Below are 19,349 nucleotides of genomic sequence, written 5' to 3' on the forward strand. Positions count from 1 at the left end.
CCAGTAGTGTCATTTACCGTGTTCCACCATCCCTGCATTTCCTGATGATTAGTTGCTGATTCTTGAGGCTTCGTCTCACTCAGGTTAGATTTGGCTTCAGAGGTGCATGTTCTGACAGCAGGAGGCCCGTGGTGTCTCACCATCTATGACGTTAGCAGACACTGGTGATCACTTGCTAGTTCCATTATTTCAATAGGGGGTTGCACAATACCATATTCTAATTATTTTATTGCCTCTTTATTTACTAGCTAGGAGGCTTCAATAAACAGAAATGTTTACTCAGCTATTTATGGTCACCCTGAGGAAAAATTCACGTAGAAAGGACAAGATAAATTCTTGACTATTCTCATTTATTTACTGGTTTTAGAAACATGAATTGTTTCCTTTTCATCTTCCAAAGAGACTGAGAGTTTGTTTGCTTTTGTTTCCTTGTCATTATGTTTTTGTTTTGTTTTTGTGTTGGCAAGATTTAGGTTTTTTTTCTCTTTCTTGTTTGCGTTTTTGTTCTACCAGTGGGTTTTGTTCTTTCTTGTGTATTCATGGTAGTGATTATCATTTTTCAGATTCCACATGCAGGACTCCCTTGAGAATTTCTTGCAGGGCTGGCTGTGTGGTGGTGAACTTTGTGTTTAAGGTGTGTCTGTGTGGGTAGCATGCTGTTCCGTATTACTTTCCTATCAAGTATGACAGTCTCTGCCTTATGTACAATATTCAGTTTAATTTTATTTGAACTAATTATTAACAAGGTTGGATTTTGGTTTGCCATTTTCTATTTGTCTCACTTTCCTTTTCATCATTTGTTGTTCCTTTTCTAACTTATTTTCTGTTAATCAATTTTTCTAATATTTCATTTTGATTTCTTATTAGCTTTTATAAATAATTTTTTAAAATAATTAAAATAATTTTAATTTTGTAAAAAACACATAAGATAAAATTTACCATCTTAAACATTTCTTTATCTTTAAGTAGTGTTACATATACTCACACTATTGCGCAGCAGATATTCAGAACTTTTTTTGGGTGGAGGGTGGCTGGTTTTCAAAGGGATCTGATCTCTCAGCCTTAGTGTCATAACAACATACTCTAGCCAGCTGAGCTAACTGGCCAGCTCCCCTAACTATTTGGTCTTAAACAAAAACTTTGTACCCGTTAAGTGACAACGTTCAAATTTTCCCTTCTCCTAGCACATGGCACCCACCATTCTACTTTTTGTTTATTAAAATTTGACTTATATCAGTGAGACTACAGAATATTGTCATTTGGAGAGTTGCTTATTTTAGTTTGACAATTTTCCTTGTTGCCAAGCCCAAGTCTGGCTGCCTTCTACTAAACAGAAACAACATACTCAAAAGTCAAATGTTGTTGAAAAGGGAAGGAAGCTTTATTCAGGAACACCAGGGACCTGAGGAGATGGTCGGCTAACCCTTCTCAAAGACTCAGATTTACCAAAGGGGTTTTGGGGAGGAGGTGAGGGGAGTGAACAGTGGGAAGTTTTAGTAGAGAGCCAGACCCCTTTTTTGCACAGTCCAGCGAGCTGTTATCTCATAGTTGGTCGGGTGTTTCCTTGTTGGTGCCTCTGTTCAGCTTTTTCTCAGAATTCTGCAAATTTTAAAGAAGCCTTGTTAGTTTTTCAAGGCACTGATTAGCTTTTAGCAGCCTTGTTTTCCTGCTTAGCAAGAAAGGTAAGAAAGTTAGGGGGTTGAAGGAAAGAGAATAGGAAAACTCTGTCTTTTTAAAAATTTTCTAAAGCCTTAGCAGTTTTTTAGGTCCCATCATGGCTTCAGTCTTTCTCACTCTAACGTCCTCACATTTTCACGTTGTTGCATTTGTCAGGATTTTCTTTGTATTTAAGATGAACTAATATTCTTGTGTATGTATATACCACATTTTGCTCATCTGTTCTTTCATCGATTGACATTTAGATTTCTTCTCTTGGCTATGTGAGTAATGATGATATGAACATGGGTGTGCAAATATAATTTGAGATCATGCTACCAATTAGTTTGGATATATACAAGGACACTTCAGAAGTTCATGAAAAGATTCATGTTATAGTTTACTTCTATTTTTAAATGAATGACTTGAAGTACCCTCGTACATAGAAGTTATATTTATAGGGCCGACCCCGTGGCGCACTCGGGAGAGCGCAGTGCTGGGAGCGCAGCAGTGCTCCCGCCATGGGTTCGGATCCTATATAAGGATGGCCGATGTGCTCACTGGCTGAGCACGGTGCGGCTGGTCACAAAAAGACAAAAAAAAAAAAAAAGAATTTATATTTATAGATACTATACTAATTCTACATTTAATTTTTTGAGAAGCCATTGTACTATTTTCCATAGTGGCTGCACCATTTTATATTCCTATGAACACTGCAGAAATGTTCTAATTTCACCAACACTTGTTATTTTCTATTTGGTGTAAAGTGATATCTCATTGAGGTTTTGATTTTCATTTTTCTAATGATTAGTGATGTTAGGCATCTTTGCATAAGTTTGTTAGCCATTTGAATATCATCTTTGGAGTAATATCTATCCAAGTCATTTTTCCAGTTTTTAAGGAGGTTATCTTCTGTCTTAGTTGTTTTTGTTGTTGTTGAGTCGTAGGAATTCTTTAAGTATTCTGAACGTTATCTTCTAAAGATTTACAATTTTACTTTTTGAGTGCTAATGTAAATAATATTGTGTTTTTCATTTCAAAATTAACTTGATCACCACTGGTATATAGAAAAGTGGCTGCCTTTTGTATATTAACTATGTTTTCTGCAATATTGCTATGATCAGTTATTAGTTCCAAATGGTTATTTTGTTTTTGTTGGGGTTTTTTTTTTTTTTTGTCTTTTTTGTTCTACATAGGCTATCATGACACCCAGAAACAATGACAATTTTATTTAATTCTTCCCAATATTTATACATTTTATTTTATTTTATTGTGTTATTACACAAGCCAGTACTTTCAGTGTGATATTGAAAGGAGTGGTGAGAAGGTACATTCTTGTATTCTTTCTGATTTTGTGGGAAAACTTTTAGTTTCTCACCATTAAGGATATCAGTTGTAGTTTGATGTAGATAGTCATTCTCAAGTTGAAGAACTTTCCATCTATACCTCGTTTTCTGAGAGTTTTTAATCATGTTAGGTGCTCTGTTTTGTCAAATGTCTTTGTGCTTCTACTGATATGACCACCTGCTTTTCTTTGGTAATCTTTTTATGTGATGGATTACATTAATTGATGTTCACATGTTAAGCCAGTTTTGCATCCTTGTGATAAATCATACTTTGGTAGTTTTCATAATTTTTACACATTGTTAGATAAGGTTTTCTAATATTTTTATGAGGATTTCTGCATGTATGTCCATGATGGATAATGGTCTATAGTTTTCTTTTCTTCTAATACCTTCATCTGGTTTTGGTATGGAGGTAATCCTGTTCTTATTAATTAGAATTAGGAAGTATTCCATGTGGTAGGAAAGTCATTTAATTTTTTTTAGAAGATTTGGTTGAATTCACCAGTGAACACACCTAGGCTGGGTGCTCTCTGTTTTGAAGTTTATTAATTATTTACCCAATTTCCTTAATCGGCATATGCCTATTTAGATTCTGTATGTATTTTTTTGGTGTGAATTTTTGTAAATTGTGTCTTTCCAGGAATTTGTCCATTTCATCCGGGTTATCAAATATGTGCACAGACACTTTTTAATGATGGATCTTGGATGTGACCAGCGCCATTGTGCACACAATGAGCATGAAATAGCCGTCAGCCTTGTCTTCCACCCCAGCACCTAACCCTTCCCGCCTTGTCCTTAATTTCCTGCTGGCCTCCAGGGGATATCGAGTGTCCCCAGCAAGTCCCAAATTTCTTCTCCTTCACTCACCCTTAACAGCAGAGAAATAATTGTGGATCTCAAGAGTCTAATTTCTGAACTCCCTACTCCTACCACAAAGGGTGAAATCCTTTCTTTCTGGGGGCTTGCAGTGTATCTTCGCCTATGAATTCCTAACTTTGGTGTGCTAGCCAAACCACTTTATGTGGCAGCCTAAGGGGATTCTGCCATTCCCTTAGAGCTCACAAAGCCCATTCATTCTCCCTCCCAGCAATTAAAAGCTGCTCTCCTCACAGCCCCAGCTCTATCCCTCCAAACCTATCTCATCTTTTTATCCTGTACCTCACCAAAACCCAAGGACTGGTGGTTGGGGTTTTGGGACAAGAGGCAGGAGATATTTTCTCCCCAGTTGCATACCTCTCTAAACAATTAGATACCACAGCTTAAGGATGGGCCTCCTGTTTACAGGCCTTGGTGGCAGCTACCCTTTTAGCACAAGAAAGCTCTAAATTAACTTTTGGACAGCAGTCAAGACCTTCTCAGCCATAAAGCCAGGTCAGTTCTCTCTCCCCTTCCTGCCTCACCTTACTTTCACCGAGAATTCCCAGTTTTCCTTCAAACTCTGTCCTCCCTAAATCCAGCCACTCTCATCCCCAAATACTCACAAACCTTAGAACATAATTGCATGGAGGCTTTAGACCTCTTTCTCAATCCCTTTCACACATCTCCCTGCATCCCATTATGCGGTTCATAGATGGGAGCGCCACCTCCATGCCTGCCCCCTGGGCAGGTTATGCCATAGTAAATCTAACACAAGCTACTGAAGCTGTACAACTCCCAAAGGAGGTTGGAGTTATACACTGCAGAGGACACCAAACCTCCAACAACACCATAGCCCAGGGAAACAAAGTGGTGGGTCTAACCACAAAATGGGCTGCTCAGTCACCAGGACCCCACTCTTCCTCTCCTGCTCAGGTCCTTCTCATGGCCCCTATGCCCTTATCCCAATACACACCTCAAGAAATACAACACCTCCAACATTTGGGAGCACAAAGGAAGGACAACTGGTATACTCTCTCTGGTCACTATGTCCTCCTTACCACACAAGCTGAGCAAATCCTTTTAGATTTTCAAAGTTAACCCCTATTACATCTTCTTCAGCCCTTGTATTACTCTCCCCACATGGCCAAGTTACTAAAACAAATCATTCAAAACTGTCCTTTGTGTACTTGTTGCTCCAATCAAGGTGGCCTCCAAGTTCAGTCTTTTCCTACCCACCAGGCCAGAGGATACACTCCTGGCCAGGATTGGCAAATTGACTTTACTCACATGCCTCCCTACAAAAGGACATGCTATCTTCTAACCTTAGTAGATACATTTTTATTTTGTGTTGAGGCTTTTTCCTGCACTTCAGAGGATGCCATGACAGTAACGCATGATCTCACCTGAGAAATCATCCCTCGTTCTGGCCTCCCCACCAGTTACCCACTCACCTACGAACTGTCCCCTGCAATCCTACAGGCCTCAGCCCCCTCAAACTTATGTACGGTAGACCCTTCACCCTTGCACCTCTCCCTTCCAGCTCATCACCTTTAGGCCAGTATCTTCCTAGTCTTTCACTCATTAGGGATCTTCTTAGGGAACAGGCCAACCTTCTATTACCTCATCCTTTCCCCACCACCCCCTCAGACTTTAAACTGAGCCCAGGACAGCAAGACCTAAATCCCAAAGCCCCTCTCATCATGCTGGGAAGGGCCTTATGCAGCACTTCTCACTACTCCCATGGCAGCAAAAGTACTAGGAAAGGCCCCTTGGTATCACTTATCCTTGGTAAAACTAGCACCTGAGACTTTACCCCAAGAATCTGTTAACACCAAGCCAGAGGGGTCCCTCTACTCAACTCCCAGCCCAACATCTCCTCACACTTCATCCATTTTAGGACCCACAAAACTGAAAATCTCCAGGACCCCCGCTCTTCCCCCAATCCTGTGAGAAGGATGATCTTTCCCCGGCGATTATCCTCTCACCCCTGCAGGCCCGCTCCACGTCCTTCACACAGGAGCTGCTCCAAGACTGGTCCCACCTGCTATCGCGGATTTGCCATCGTGCGACATGATAAGTATATGCCACCCCGTGTCCCTGACCTTTATTATACTATCTGTTTTAGTACTTGCTACAGGATTGGCCAGTGCTGCCCCAAAGGAGTGTAACATTATAGGAAGATTTCTCCTGCACTCCTTTACCTCCTATCAGTAGGATGCTTCTTAGCAAGTTCATTGTGACAATGTCCCCTTTAGATTCTTTTGGTTCCTAACCCTTTGCATCCTTCCCGTGTTTTTCCTCCTATCTCAAGCTCCCCCTTACCTGGAACATGGAGGTTCCAGGTCCGCAGGGACGATGCAGTCCTCAGCGAATGAGACTAGTCCCTGAGTAACTCATCTGTCTCCCTCTTCATGAGAAACTTTTTGTGGTCACCGCCCTCCATGTTGAGGCAGCCCGCAACATTTCCACAAACGTCTCTTCACTTTCCTCTAATCTCGCCTCAGTGGGGACTGTCAGCGTTGTGCGGGGCCTGCCCACACTCTGCCTCACTAACACCAAATGCTACCTCTCACCTACCCCCTCCTCATCCATGCCCTAAAACCAGAATATACTCCCTTTATAAAACTACGTTATCCTGTTCCCTGCCCCCTAATGTGATTTCTTGCATATTTGTTTGGCTCTTCCCTGACATCACCCTCCAGACAGATGGAAGGATGGAGACAGGACTGGGACTAACTTCGGGCCCCCCTCTCAGGAAGTGCCCCCTGCTCCCATAGGGTACTAATTGTCCCTTTTAATTGGGGCAGGGGTCCTTCCTGCAACTGGGGCTGGCATAGCGGGCCCTGCTACTGCCTCCCAATTCTATCAAAAACTCTCAGAAGAACTAAGCATAGACAGCACCTCCACCCTCCAGTGACAGGTCACCTCACTCGTGACAGGCACTTTACAGAACTCTCAGGCCCTTGATTTCCTTACACCTGAGAAGGAAGCCACCTGCCTCTTCTTGGGTGAGGAATGCTGTCATTACATAAATGAGTCTGGGATGATCCAAAACAACTCAAACCATTTAAAGGCAAGCATTGATCACCAGTGCAAAAGGTTACAAAACACAAACACACCTGGGGGGTGACCCCAGTCACTGAACCCTTGGATACCCTGGCCTATGCCCCTACTAGGACCCCTAACTGTGCTGGGACTAAGCCTACTTTTTGGTCCCTGTCTCTTATGGTGTTTCTCTAATTTCTTGCTGGAATGTATGCAGGCTTTTGCCACCCAAAAGGCTGCCAAATTGTTCCTGCGAAGAGGATATCAGCCCCTCAGAACCAGCGACCCTTCCCTGGAGGAATATAACTTCCCAACATGAAACCAGTACCCCACCACCTAATTGTGTTACCCGCCAACATAAATCTTCTACATTTTCCATATCTTCACCCATCTCCAGAAGGAAGTAGCTTCAGAAGAACAAGACCTTCACCTCTTTTCCCTTCACCCTATACTTAAGAGGCAGGATTGAGGGATCTTGGACGTGACCAGTGCCATTGCGCACACAATGAGCACAAAATAGCCGCTGGCCTTGTCTTCCACCCCAGCACCAAACCCTTCACCCTTCCCTTTACAAGAAGACTCGTGACTTAAATAGAAACGCTTTTGCTTCTACAAGGGTGCAATTCTCCACCCTGGTTGCAGAGTTTCCACATTAGCATAATGCCCCTCCCTGATGGTATCAGCCAGCCCTTGGTGCCCTATGTAAGCTCTACCACCCCACACCTGGTGCTGCCTTCCATTTTTGTCCTGCACTTTGGGTGCAGCCCAGCAGATTCTTTTCCTTTCATAAAGCTTGAGTGGTACCTGGCATCTCAGCTCACTTTCTTTCAGGGTGCTTACCAGCTTATTGCTGGAGCAGGTGACACGGGGTGTGGGCCCTGAGGCTGCAGGTGGAAACTCGAACTCCTGGGAGATGTGCTAGTGTGCTCAGTGCTTCCTCAGATGAAGTGTGTGACACTTGACAAGGTGGCTAGTGTTGCCTTTAAACTTTGTGTTCCAGGAGAGGTGATGTGGCAATTGGCTGTTCATCAGCTAAAGTGGGTGGGATCTGCAGGGTAATTGGGTGGGACTTCAGACCTCTGGGAAAAGCACCAGAGCAGTCTTCAGCTCTTTATCTGGAGTGACCAATCTTAGGGAAGGTTGCTGAGGCTGCAGCTGGCACCTCAGACTCTCTGCAGAGGCATTGGCGTGTTCTGAAGCTGCTCAGTTGGAGTGAGTGACCCCAGGTGGGCTTGCTGATGCTGCATCTAGGATCTGTGCCCCTGAGGGAGGTGCTGGGTATTTTTGAAGTTCCTCAGTTTATATGTGCAACACTAGAGGAATTGGGGTCTTGACCGGGACTTTGGATTTTGAGACAATCAGGTGCTCAGCAGCTCCTCAGCAGAAGTGGGCACACTGGGTAGGGTCACAAGGAATTCAAGTGAGACCCTGCACCTTCAGGAGAGGATCTGGGGTGTTTTGCGGTTTTTCAACCAGTGTTGGCGATCCTGAGGAGGGTCTCTGGTGCCACAGCTGGATATTCAGACTCCAGAGACAGACCCTGCAGCTTCTCAGATGGGGTTACCCACTTTCAGCAAAGTTGTTGGGGTTGGACACTTTTCCTTCTGTACTGACATCTCGAGGTTTGACCTCAGGGGTCTTTTTTACTATTTTCCTTAATTCTGATGTTTTCTCCTAGACACTCTATTCAACATGTGATTATCTATATGTTCTTTTGAACTGTTTTTGTGTCAGAGGTGAAAGCTTCATGCCCCTAGTCAGCCATCTGGAACCCTGTTACAGTATTTTTTATTTGTGCATTTCCTTTTAGTTCTTTTGAAAAACTGTCTCCTTACATTGCCCATCTGTTGCTGAATGTTTTCTACTTTAACCACTTGAATTCTTAGCATATTAATCAGTGTTTCTGAAAATTTTTCGTCTGATAATTCCAAAATCATAGCCATGTCTGGTTTTTATTCTTGCTCACTCACTCAAATTGTTTTTTTTTTTATTTTTTGTTTTGTTTTGTTTTTTGTCTTTCAGAATATCCAGTAATCTTTTGCCTTATAATCAGATGTTGATGGAGTAGGTAAAAGGAAGTGCTGCAAATATGAATTCAGTAATGTGTTCATAAGATGTGTAGAATGAGAAGTTATCTTGGTCTGCTTAAGCTGCTTAACAAAATACCTTAGAGTGGGTAATATAAAAGCAACAGATATATACTGCTCCCAGTTCTAGAGGCTGGAAGGTCTAAGATCAATGCTCCAGGAGATTTAGTGTCTGGTGATGACTTATTTCTTACAGATTGCACCTGCCATGTGTCCTCATATGGTGAGAGGAACAATGAAGCTTTTCTTGGCCTTTGTAGGGCACTAATCTGTCTAATGACTTAATCACCTTTCAAAGGCATCACTTCTTACTTCTAGTGCATTGGGGATTAGGTTTCAACATATAAATCATAAGGGGACACAAACATTCAGACCATAGCGGAAATGTTTAGATATATGATTAAGTCTTTGCAGTGGATTGAATTATGTCCCCACAAAACTCCCTGAAGCTTGAATTGTGTCCTTCAAGTTTTACGTATTAGAAACTTAGCCCCCACTGTGATGGTGGGAAATCCTATTATGGTGATTGAAAGGTGGAGCCTTGAAAGGTGATTAGATTGTAGGACCACGCAGTAGTGAATGGATTAAAAATGGTGATCAGGGGCGTGGTTCTTACGGCTTTAAAAGAAGAGGAGGGTCTGTCTGTCTCAATCTCAATCTCTCTCTCTCTCTCTCTCTCTCTCTCCCCTCTCTCTGCTTCCACCATCTTGCAGTGTGAGACCACTGGGTCACTGTTGCCACCACCAGATGGACTTTGGACTTCCCAGCCTCAGAAACTGTAAGCAATAAATTTTGCTTTTCTTTATATATTACCCAGTTCCAAGTATTTTGTTATAAACAACAAAAATGGACTCCATGTCTTAACGAGCTTCTCTCTTTTGACTGAAATCCACAACTGTTTCTCAATTTATTTATTTATTTTCTTTCCCTTAGATGAGACAGGGTGGCTGGAGTAAGCTGAATTTGGATAATTCTCTTCTTACATGTGGAATCCTAGAATGGATTTGAGTTGGGTAGTTTCCTGCACCCGGGTCAGTTAGGCTCTGATAATGGTACAGCAGGTTAGGCTCTGGTTAAGTAGTTTCCCCTGAGGGTATGTCTTGTTAAGAAGAACTGAGTGCTCTGGCATGTTTCAAAAGGATTTTCTTTGTCCCCTATCACAGGTGGAAAGAAGAGGGAGTTTTCTTTACACTTTTCTGTAGGAACCTGGGCCAGCTCTTGGAGGTAAATTTCACAATATTGTGGTGTCCACCTATAACTGGGTTCCCTTGGAGATTTTAACCCTCAGTGTTGTCCCCACTGAGCCTCTGGCAACTTGTCAGTCACACTTTAGGTTTTCTTGCTCAGGCACAGGTTCCCAAGGCAGTTTCTGCTAGTAGGTCCCTACTCCTATAAGCCAGGACTCTGTGCTTGCCTCTCTGCCTCTCTAATCTCGGGGGCTGCAGCTTACCTTGTGACCTCTTCTCTCTTAGTGATCTCAGAAGAGTTCTTGATTTTTCAGCCTTTTTACCTTTTAAATTGTTGTTAGGATGAGTTGATGGCTTCCTAGCTTTTTTATGGCAACAGTAAAAATCTGTAGTGTATTTCTAAAAGTACCATCTAGATGTCTGTATTGATTATCAAAGGCTTTTTCTCTCTCTAGGCTGGCCCCGTGGCTCACTCGGGAGTGTGCAGCGCTGGTAGCGCCGAGGCCGTGGGTTTGGATCCTATATAGGGATGGCCGGTGCGCTCACTGGCTGACGACACCGTGCCAAGGGTTGTGATCCCTTTACCGGTCAAAAAAAAAGGCTTTTTCTCTATAACTCTGTGGACATGATAAATTACATTGGTAGTCGTCTTAAAGTTGAGCTTTCTTTATTCATGAAGTAAACTCAGAAAAAAATTTCTTCAGCCTTTACACTCATTTATCTTCCTCTATCTTTATTTTATTATTTTTTAAATTGAGAATATTCATGAGATACAAAGCTAATTGTTACCACTCCTGCCCATGATGTGAGGGCCAGATTCAAACCAGAAATTACTTTTTTACCCCTTGTACCCCCTAATTATCTCCCAACCTCCCTCCTGCTACCCCTTTCTCCCTCAGTCCTCTTTGGAGCCCTAGGAATGTTCCCTCCCTCTGTAAGTCCACGGCACTACTGTGGTCTTTCTTTCCTGCCTTCCTTTCTCTTTTAGCTCCCACATATGAGTGAGCACAAGGTATTTATCCCTCTGTGCTTTGCTTATTTCCCTCTATCTTTAAACTTTGGTGTTCCTGCAAATTGTGTACTTGTCTTCTGTTGTGTTTTTCCCCCCCAAATATTTTAAGTTCATTTACTCTTATAGCTTCAGGTACTTGTGAAATTCTGATACTTTTCAAATTTGTATCTTCAGCTTACAGCTCTCTCTTGAACTGTGGCATCATAATCTATGCAACATGTGGACATTCCCACAGATATTTCAAATATGATGTGTCCACGTGTCAAGTCTGTATTACTTCTGCCCATTATATTTTTCTTTCATTTTTTAAATTTTTCTTTACTGCACCAGTACCTAATTAGCTGCATTCAGGTAGACAGCCTGTAGGTAAAATTCCATTTTTACTCTCTGCACAACAAATTTGTTTTGATGTGCAAAATTGGCACAACCACATTTTTTCTTGCTTTTTCTTTTGCCTTTTATAGTATTACTACCCTCTTCTGTGTGCTTACTGCTCTGTGTTTTTATGTAGGTGGTCATTTGTCACTCTGCTTTCTTCCCCTCTACCTTCAGCCCTTCCGCATTCTCCTAGTGAATGACAAAATGCAGATCTGGTCACATAACTTACCTGCTTTTACAGGACCTAATTTTTTAGATTTTGTGGATTTGGAAGTGGCAGTGTTCACCCTGGGGTGAGCACCAGGAACATTTTTGTGTGTAGGAAGGGAATTTGGGGATGCCCGTATAAGTGCTTTTAATTTATACATAATTAAAAATCAACAATAAGTGCATTAAATAATTTGTTGTTTGAATTAAGTAAAATATTTAAATACATAATTACTTTGTAATCAGTTGCTTCAATATTGCATTTATATCTCATCACCGCCCCAAATCATTTACCTAGACATGGTGCTGCGTGTGGTTCCATTAACGTGGGGGGGGGTGTTCTTTTTGCTCTTGTGACTGCACTTTGGCTGTTGCCTCATTTTCTTTTTTTTTTTTTTTTGTTGTTGTTGTTGGTGGTGGTGGTGGTGGTGGTGGTGGTGGTGGTGGTTTTTCGTGACAGGCACTCAGCCAGTGAGTGCACCGGTCATTCCTATATAGGATCCGAACCTGCGGCGGGAGCGTCGCGGCGCTCCCAGCGCCGCACTCTACCGAGTGCGCCACAGGCTCGGCCGTGTTGCCTCATTTTCATGAGAAAACGTGTTCCCATGGAAGAGCTAAACATCTTTGGCATTTCAGCAAATCGCAAACCATTCACAAAGCAGAACCATATTTTCTACTTCTTTTTTATTCCAATGCACATTGAACACGCATCTAAATTAGTTCATCTAACACATTATTTCTCCTATGATTCACACTTATGTCTTCATAACAAATTATGAGCTTATTGGAAGAACAAAATCTTATTCATACTCTTATCTCTAGCAAGAAGAATGATTCTAGTTCTATAATGTCAGCCTTGTAACAGAAATTTCAGTAACTAATAAGTTATTCCAGTCCCAGGAGTCTTCTACTGTGATTTTTTTCCTCCACTCACGTGGGCTACAAGGAAGCAGCATCTTGGGTAAGATAAATGTAAGACACATGCACACAGGGAAGGGTTGACATTCAGGTTTCTGACCTGTGACCCAGGGCTGGTGACTCAATTTGAGAAGAAATGTGGATTTACATGGACTGGTGTCATTTGAAAACATGGCTGTGGAATTTCTCTGGGAGGAGTAGCAGGACCTGTACACTGCTTAGAGGACCCTATACAGGGACACAGTCCTGGAGGCCTCCAGTAGCCTGGTGTCATTGGGTGCATAGTTGGGTGAGTTACTTTCCAGTAACTCCAGGAGCAACACTTTCTGTGTTACTAAACAAATAAGCCATTTTAATTTATAATTAATGCTATTTAATTATAATTCCATTTCATGGAGAATGTGCGTGTCCTGGCGTGTAGAAGAACACCCAAACCAGAGCCTTCCAGGTCAGCCAGTGCACACATGGCAGGGAGGCTGGAAAGTATAAAATCCCAGTGGATGTTTGCCACGTTCAGCTGTTTACACCATTATCCCCCAGCTCCCAAACCTGAGAATGGCTTATTTGCATGAATCAAACACATACATTGTATAATCTCCAAGGAGGGCTCTCACATGCATAATTTCACCTCCTATTTTGCTGAATACATTTTTATATATACTTAAAATCAAATCCCTACATTTCTCCTTTGGTATTTATTTTTGCTATTAACTTTTCAATATTCTCACTTGCCCTGTGTCCTCCATTCTCATGGACATAGTTTCTCAGACTCTCTATTTGTTTTCCATTGCTTAAAACAGAACACCTGATGCTGATGCTTGGTAATTTATAAGGAACCAAAATGTGTTTCTTACAGTTCGGAGACAGAGAAGACCAAGGTCAAAGAGATGCATCTGGTGAGGGCCTTCTACATGGTGGGGACTCTTAGCAGAGTCTGGAGGTGGTACAGGGTATCACAGGGAGAGTAGCGTGTCCACATGGTTTCTTACTCTCTGTATAAAGCCCCCAGTCTACTTACTTACAACCCATTAAATCATTAAGCTATTAATCTATGAATGGATCAATGCATCACGAGGGCTTAGCCCTCCCTATCCATCACCTCCCCAAAGCCCTACTTTTCAAATACCATAGCTGGATATCCCACCCACTTAACAGTTACAGTGCGGATCAATACTCAATATGAGTTTTGGAGGGACATTCAAACTATACCACAGACATTTATTCATACATTTATTCTTTTGACATGTCTTTATCATGCAGGTTATAAGCACTTGTGATTTTCTACTTGTTCCTATAACAGAAATGATCTAAATAATGTGCATTTTTAATAGACTTTACATTCTGACCAGAGAAACAAGAAATCAAGTTAACTTGTGTTGAATTCATATGGAATATTTAACCAAAGTGAGAGAGAGAGAAATGGGAATAAGAATTTAGGAAGAATTTTTAGAGAAGGCAGCTTTAGAAAGTTTATTAAGCATTTACTTTGATGTAGCTGCAGTTTGAATGAACTATTTTTCGATTTTGACATATAATACATATATGAATATAAAATACAGATTTGAGAGTGAACAGCACGGTTGCAGATACAAATTTGGAAATCAGAGTCCTAAAGCTGGTATTTAATGTCATACTTACAGAGGTTGTCTGCTAGGGCATTGACCAAAAAGTGTAATAAGAGGCCCAGGAGTGAGTCTTGTGTACCACATCAGAAATCATGAAGCTGAGGAAGTCCCAGCATAGGAATGAGCAAGGGATGGTTCTGGACTTGGCAGGAGAAACGTGATTCAGGGTCCTGAGACCAAGTGAACCAAGGTTTTCATGTTGAAATGCTCAGATTTCTGTTTGAGAGTTGTGTTAGTGCATCTCTGTTGCTTATAACAAAACACTTGGAACTGAGTGATTTGTAAGAAAATGGAATTTTATTATTTACAGTTTCAGAGGCTGGGAAGTTCAAAGTCCAAGGAACACACCTGGTGAGGGTGATCTTTGGTGATGGCTTTACAGCAATGCAGGGGTCTCATGTGGCAGAGAATGTTAGAGCAGAGACAGAGATAGACTCTCATGTGCCCTTTTTTAAAGCCCTCAGAACCATGCCCCTGAACACCATTATTAATCCATTCACTCTGGCATAGTCCTACAATCCAATCACGCCTTTAAGGCCCCACCTTTCAATTACCATTATAGAGCTTCCCACCCTCAACTGTTACAATGGAAATTAAGCTTCTAAAATATGAACTTTGGAGGATAAAATTCAATCAATCTACAGCAGTAATAAAGTTTAAATTTAGCATTTCCCCTTTCTCTTTGTGGAAATTATTCTAAAACAACAAAGAGAATGAGTAATGTTCAGGAGACTCCATTTGCTTTGAAACTAAAAGACATCTGAAACTCTATTGCATACAATAAAAGCCTTCAGAAACAGTGACTCATCAAGCCAGGGGTGTGAGTACCATGAAATGTGGGGAGAGTGGCAGTCAATCTCGGAAGAAGCCAGAAAAACATTTTTCAGAGATGGTGGGCACAGCCTGAGTTGCAGAACCAAGTATTAGACCCACCAGGGAGGAGTGTCCCAGGGTGGTGGGCTGGAGCTTCCTGTACCTGTCATGGTTGTGAGAAGCAGAGGAAATAATGTTAAATGAGGATTCTGAAGGAAACTGTCTTCCTGTACTGTAAGGAAGAGGAGATTTATATTATAAAGCCCCCCAGATGCCTGTAGGCATTCTCCAGGGAAGAGTGAAACTAATGAAACATGGGTGAAAATCCCAAACCTAAGTGACATTCCTGCTTATGTGACAGGAATATCTTCTGCACATAAAAGTAGATGAACCAAATAATCTTTGCTATCCACAAAGCAGAATAATGAGAAAAGCAGCATGAGACACCCACTGTTGTTATAAAAATAAAATATAGAGAAAGAACAGGATAAACAAATAGCTGGTGATTAACACTTAGTTGAAAATTATGAATAAGCAGTGGGTGAATATTTTTATTAAATATTTCTTTATGAGGCTGGCCAGTTAGCTCAGGTGATCAGAGCTCAGTGTTATAACATCAAGGTCAAGGGTTTGGATCCCCATAGTGGCCAGCCACCAATAAACAAACAAACAAACAAATAAACAAATACATATTTCTTCATGAATTAAAAAAGAAAGTAAACAAAATGAGGAAAACTTAATTTAGCATTAGAATATCTATTAATATAATTTATTACATTAAGTCAATTGGAAGAAAATCTATGTATTCATAAATCAATCCCCATTACTGGTTTTTACAGAATCTCATGCCACTAGGATAGAATCTTCTTCACCTTTAAATGAGCATTCAATAAGGTATATTTATGTGTAGTTCCTGGATATATTTATTTTTTTCATTTCAGATGTCCAGATAGTTGATAATGTAATTGAGAGGAGTCAAGAAAATCATGATAGATTTTGTGGCATGTTGTCTTCACCAACAGGAACACTTCAACTGAGAAGAGAGTTGAGTTAAAAAAAAAAACGTTTAATTTCAGCTGAAGCCATGTTTCAAATCTAACTATAAATACTGAAATCTATTCAGGAATGAGGCCCGAGGAGTTTAACATATGTCAGAATGCACTTCCTCCTGGTCTGATGAGACATATGCCGCAGAGAAATCTGATGACCATAACATACCTGGAAAATTGGCAGACCTCACAAGCATCTTAGTGAGCATAACAAGATTAAAACTGTGCAACAGCCTTTTGAACATCGTGGATGAGGGAAAGCCTACAACATATTATTATTTACACATAAGCCAATATTATTTACACATAAGAAGGCTCATATGGGAGAGACCTCCTGTAAATATAATCAATATAGGAAATATTTTGATAAGGCAAATTTCATTGCCCAAGAGACAATTCAGGTATTAGGAGAAACTTTGCAATGTAAAATATGTGGGAAAACATTCTATAAAAAGTCTAAACTCATTAAACATTAGATAATACACACAAAAGAGAAACCCTACAAATGGGGTGAATGTTACAAATTCTCCAAAAAGAAATTATCTCTTAGAATACATCAGAAAACACGTACAAGGGAGAAGCCCTATGCATGTAACGAATGTGAATTTTTTTCAGAAGTGGGGGCTTACTATGCCTCAGAGAATTCACACAGGAGGAAAGCCCCATAAATGTAATAAATGCGGACAAACCTTTCATTGGATGTCACACCTCAGGATGCATTAGAGAACTCTCCTAAAAGTGAAATCTTAGGAATGGACAGCTGTCCTTTGTTAACCACAGGGTATATGTGCCAAGACCACCTGTGGTTACCAAAATTTGTGGATTCTCAAGCCACTAATATAAAATGGTGTAGTATTTGTGTATAATCTATGCATTTACTGGTTTATAATTTGCATCTTGTGTAAATTGCTTATAATACTGAATACAACATAGATAGCATGTAAATAGTTTTAAACTGTGTTCTTCTTTATTTGTATTACTTTGTTGTTATATTATTATTTTTCACTTTTCATTTTTTTCAGATGTTTTTGACTCATGGTTGGTTAAATCCACACATGTGGAACCCACAAATATGGGAGGATGACTGTAATAAATGTGGAAACATCTTTCATCACAAGTCATCCTCAGAAGGCAGCAGAGAATTTACACAGGGTAGAAAGACTTTATGGCAGAGACTGGCTATGTGTTGTTGATGGAGTTTGGATGTGTTGTCCCCTCCAAAACTCATGTGGAAATTTGATGCCCAGTGTGGCAGTGTTGGAAACTGATTGAGTCATGGGGGCGGATCCCTCATGAATGGATTAATGCTCTCCCTGATGGGAGGGGGGATTAATGAGTGAGTTCTCGCTCTGTTAGTTCCCGTGACAGCTGGTTGCTTAAAAAGACCATGGCACCTTCTCTCTCTCTCTCTCTTGCTTCCTCTCTTGCCGTGTGATCTGCTTGTACCTGCTGCTCCCTGCCACTTTCCACCATGAGTAGAAGCAGCCTGAGGCCTGCGCCAGATGTAGCTGTCCCAGAAACATAAGCCAAATACACCTCTGTTTTTTATAAATTACCCAGTCTCAGGTAATTCTGTTATAGCAGCACAAAACGGACTAAAACAGTTGTCCAAAAACCACCCTCTTTTCTCTCATACACACAGGTAGCCTGCCCACTCAGCCTTTGTGTGGAACCAGGTAACTGGGCTCTGTTCAGGGGAATATGAATACAAGTGGTGAACATTACTTTAAGGCCTGGCACAAACACATGTCTATGAAGTTTTTCCTAGTTTCTCGTGCCCTCTGGGACCGAACTGCAGATGACCCTCAGGATGGTCTTGAGAGCCATTGGTGAGAATAGGCCTCCATAAGTTAAGACAGAAGAGATAGATTTCAGAGGGCCGATCTTCTCGCTTCTATCTCAGACCGTCTATTTGTACTTTACATGAGTGAGAAATAAAGACTTAACTTTGTTGAGCCATTGTATGAGCGATCTGTTTGCATTACAACACAATTGGCCCACTGTAGCTAATTTGTCTGATGAACTTTATGACAGAAGATACATGTCCTTGTATATGAGAAGATTCACACAGAAGAGAAACCTGTGCTGCCACCTTTGATCCCCAGGTCAATTTATCGAAAAATCAAAGAAGTCATGGGAGAAACAATGCAACAAATTGGGAATTCCATATCAGGAGGGAGGTCTCACTGATTGCGGAGAATAAAGTGAATCTTTATAGATTTCTTTAATATGTCAAGGCTTTCAACAAAACTTCCAAGTGTACTATATATCAGAGAATTTGAAATGAAGGGAAAACTATCAAGTTATGTAATATGGATGTAAATTTCCAAACAGATATGTTAGTTGTAGCATTAAACTATATAAAATATTTTATCACCTACCAATAGTTAAATATAATTGTTGATATTGTCTGCCCAGAAACATTTGGCTATGTCTGGAGACGTTTTTGGTTGTCATAACTGGAGGCTGGAAGGAGTTAGTGCATCCAGTGGTCAGAGGCCAGGGGTGCTTCTCAACAGCCTCAGATGCACAGAACAGCCCCCACCAAGTGTGTAGGTTTTATACATATATGTGTTCTATGTGAACAGGAGTTTTCCTTAGTGGAACCCAGCATAAATGCACGTAGGAAATATATACACTTGACATAATGTATATTGTGACTTACATTTGTATTTATCACATTAAATGCCACCCTGGCCTCTTTATAGCTTGTTAAAAAGAAGTCAAAGAAGTATTGCAGTACATACTTTTTTCTTATTCTAAGAATTTGTAAATTTGTATGACCTTTACTACCAAACTTCCTCTTCAGTTAAGAAAATAATTTTATTCTAAAATTTGAAGGCAATACAAAGCCTGCCAGTGGGCGTAGTAGAAACATTGTTTTCATACAAATGGACAAACCAGGCACCTAATTGGCAACAGCTTGAGTCTGAATTAATGTAAACAGCTGTGAACAATATTACTCATTTCATTCTAGTCAGTGAAAAGCCATCTCTGTGAAAAAAAATTTCCTTTTGTTCCTATTTCTCATTTCTTTAAATGTGACAGCTGCATTATCAGGAGCGTCTGCACCACGTGCTGTGTAACTGAGGCTCCATTTGCAGTGATGGAGTGCCACGTGTGTGTCTTGCCACCAAAAGGGCAACACAGTAAATTCTGGGTCCACTT

Source organism: Cynocephalus volans, chromosome 9 (genome assembly GCF_027409185.1).
Source record: "Cynocephalus volans isolate mCynVol1 chromosome 9, mCynVol1.pri, whole genome shotgun sequence".
Lineage (NCBI taxonomy): Eukaryota > Metazoa > Chordata > Mammalia > Dermoptera > Cynocephalidae > Cynocephalus > Cynocephalus volans.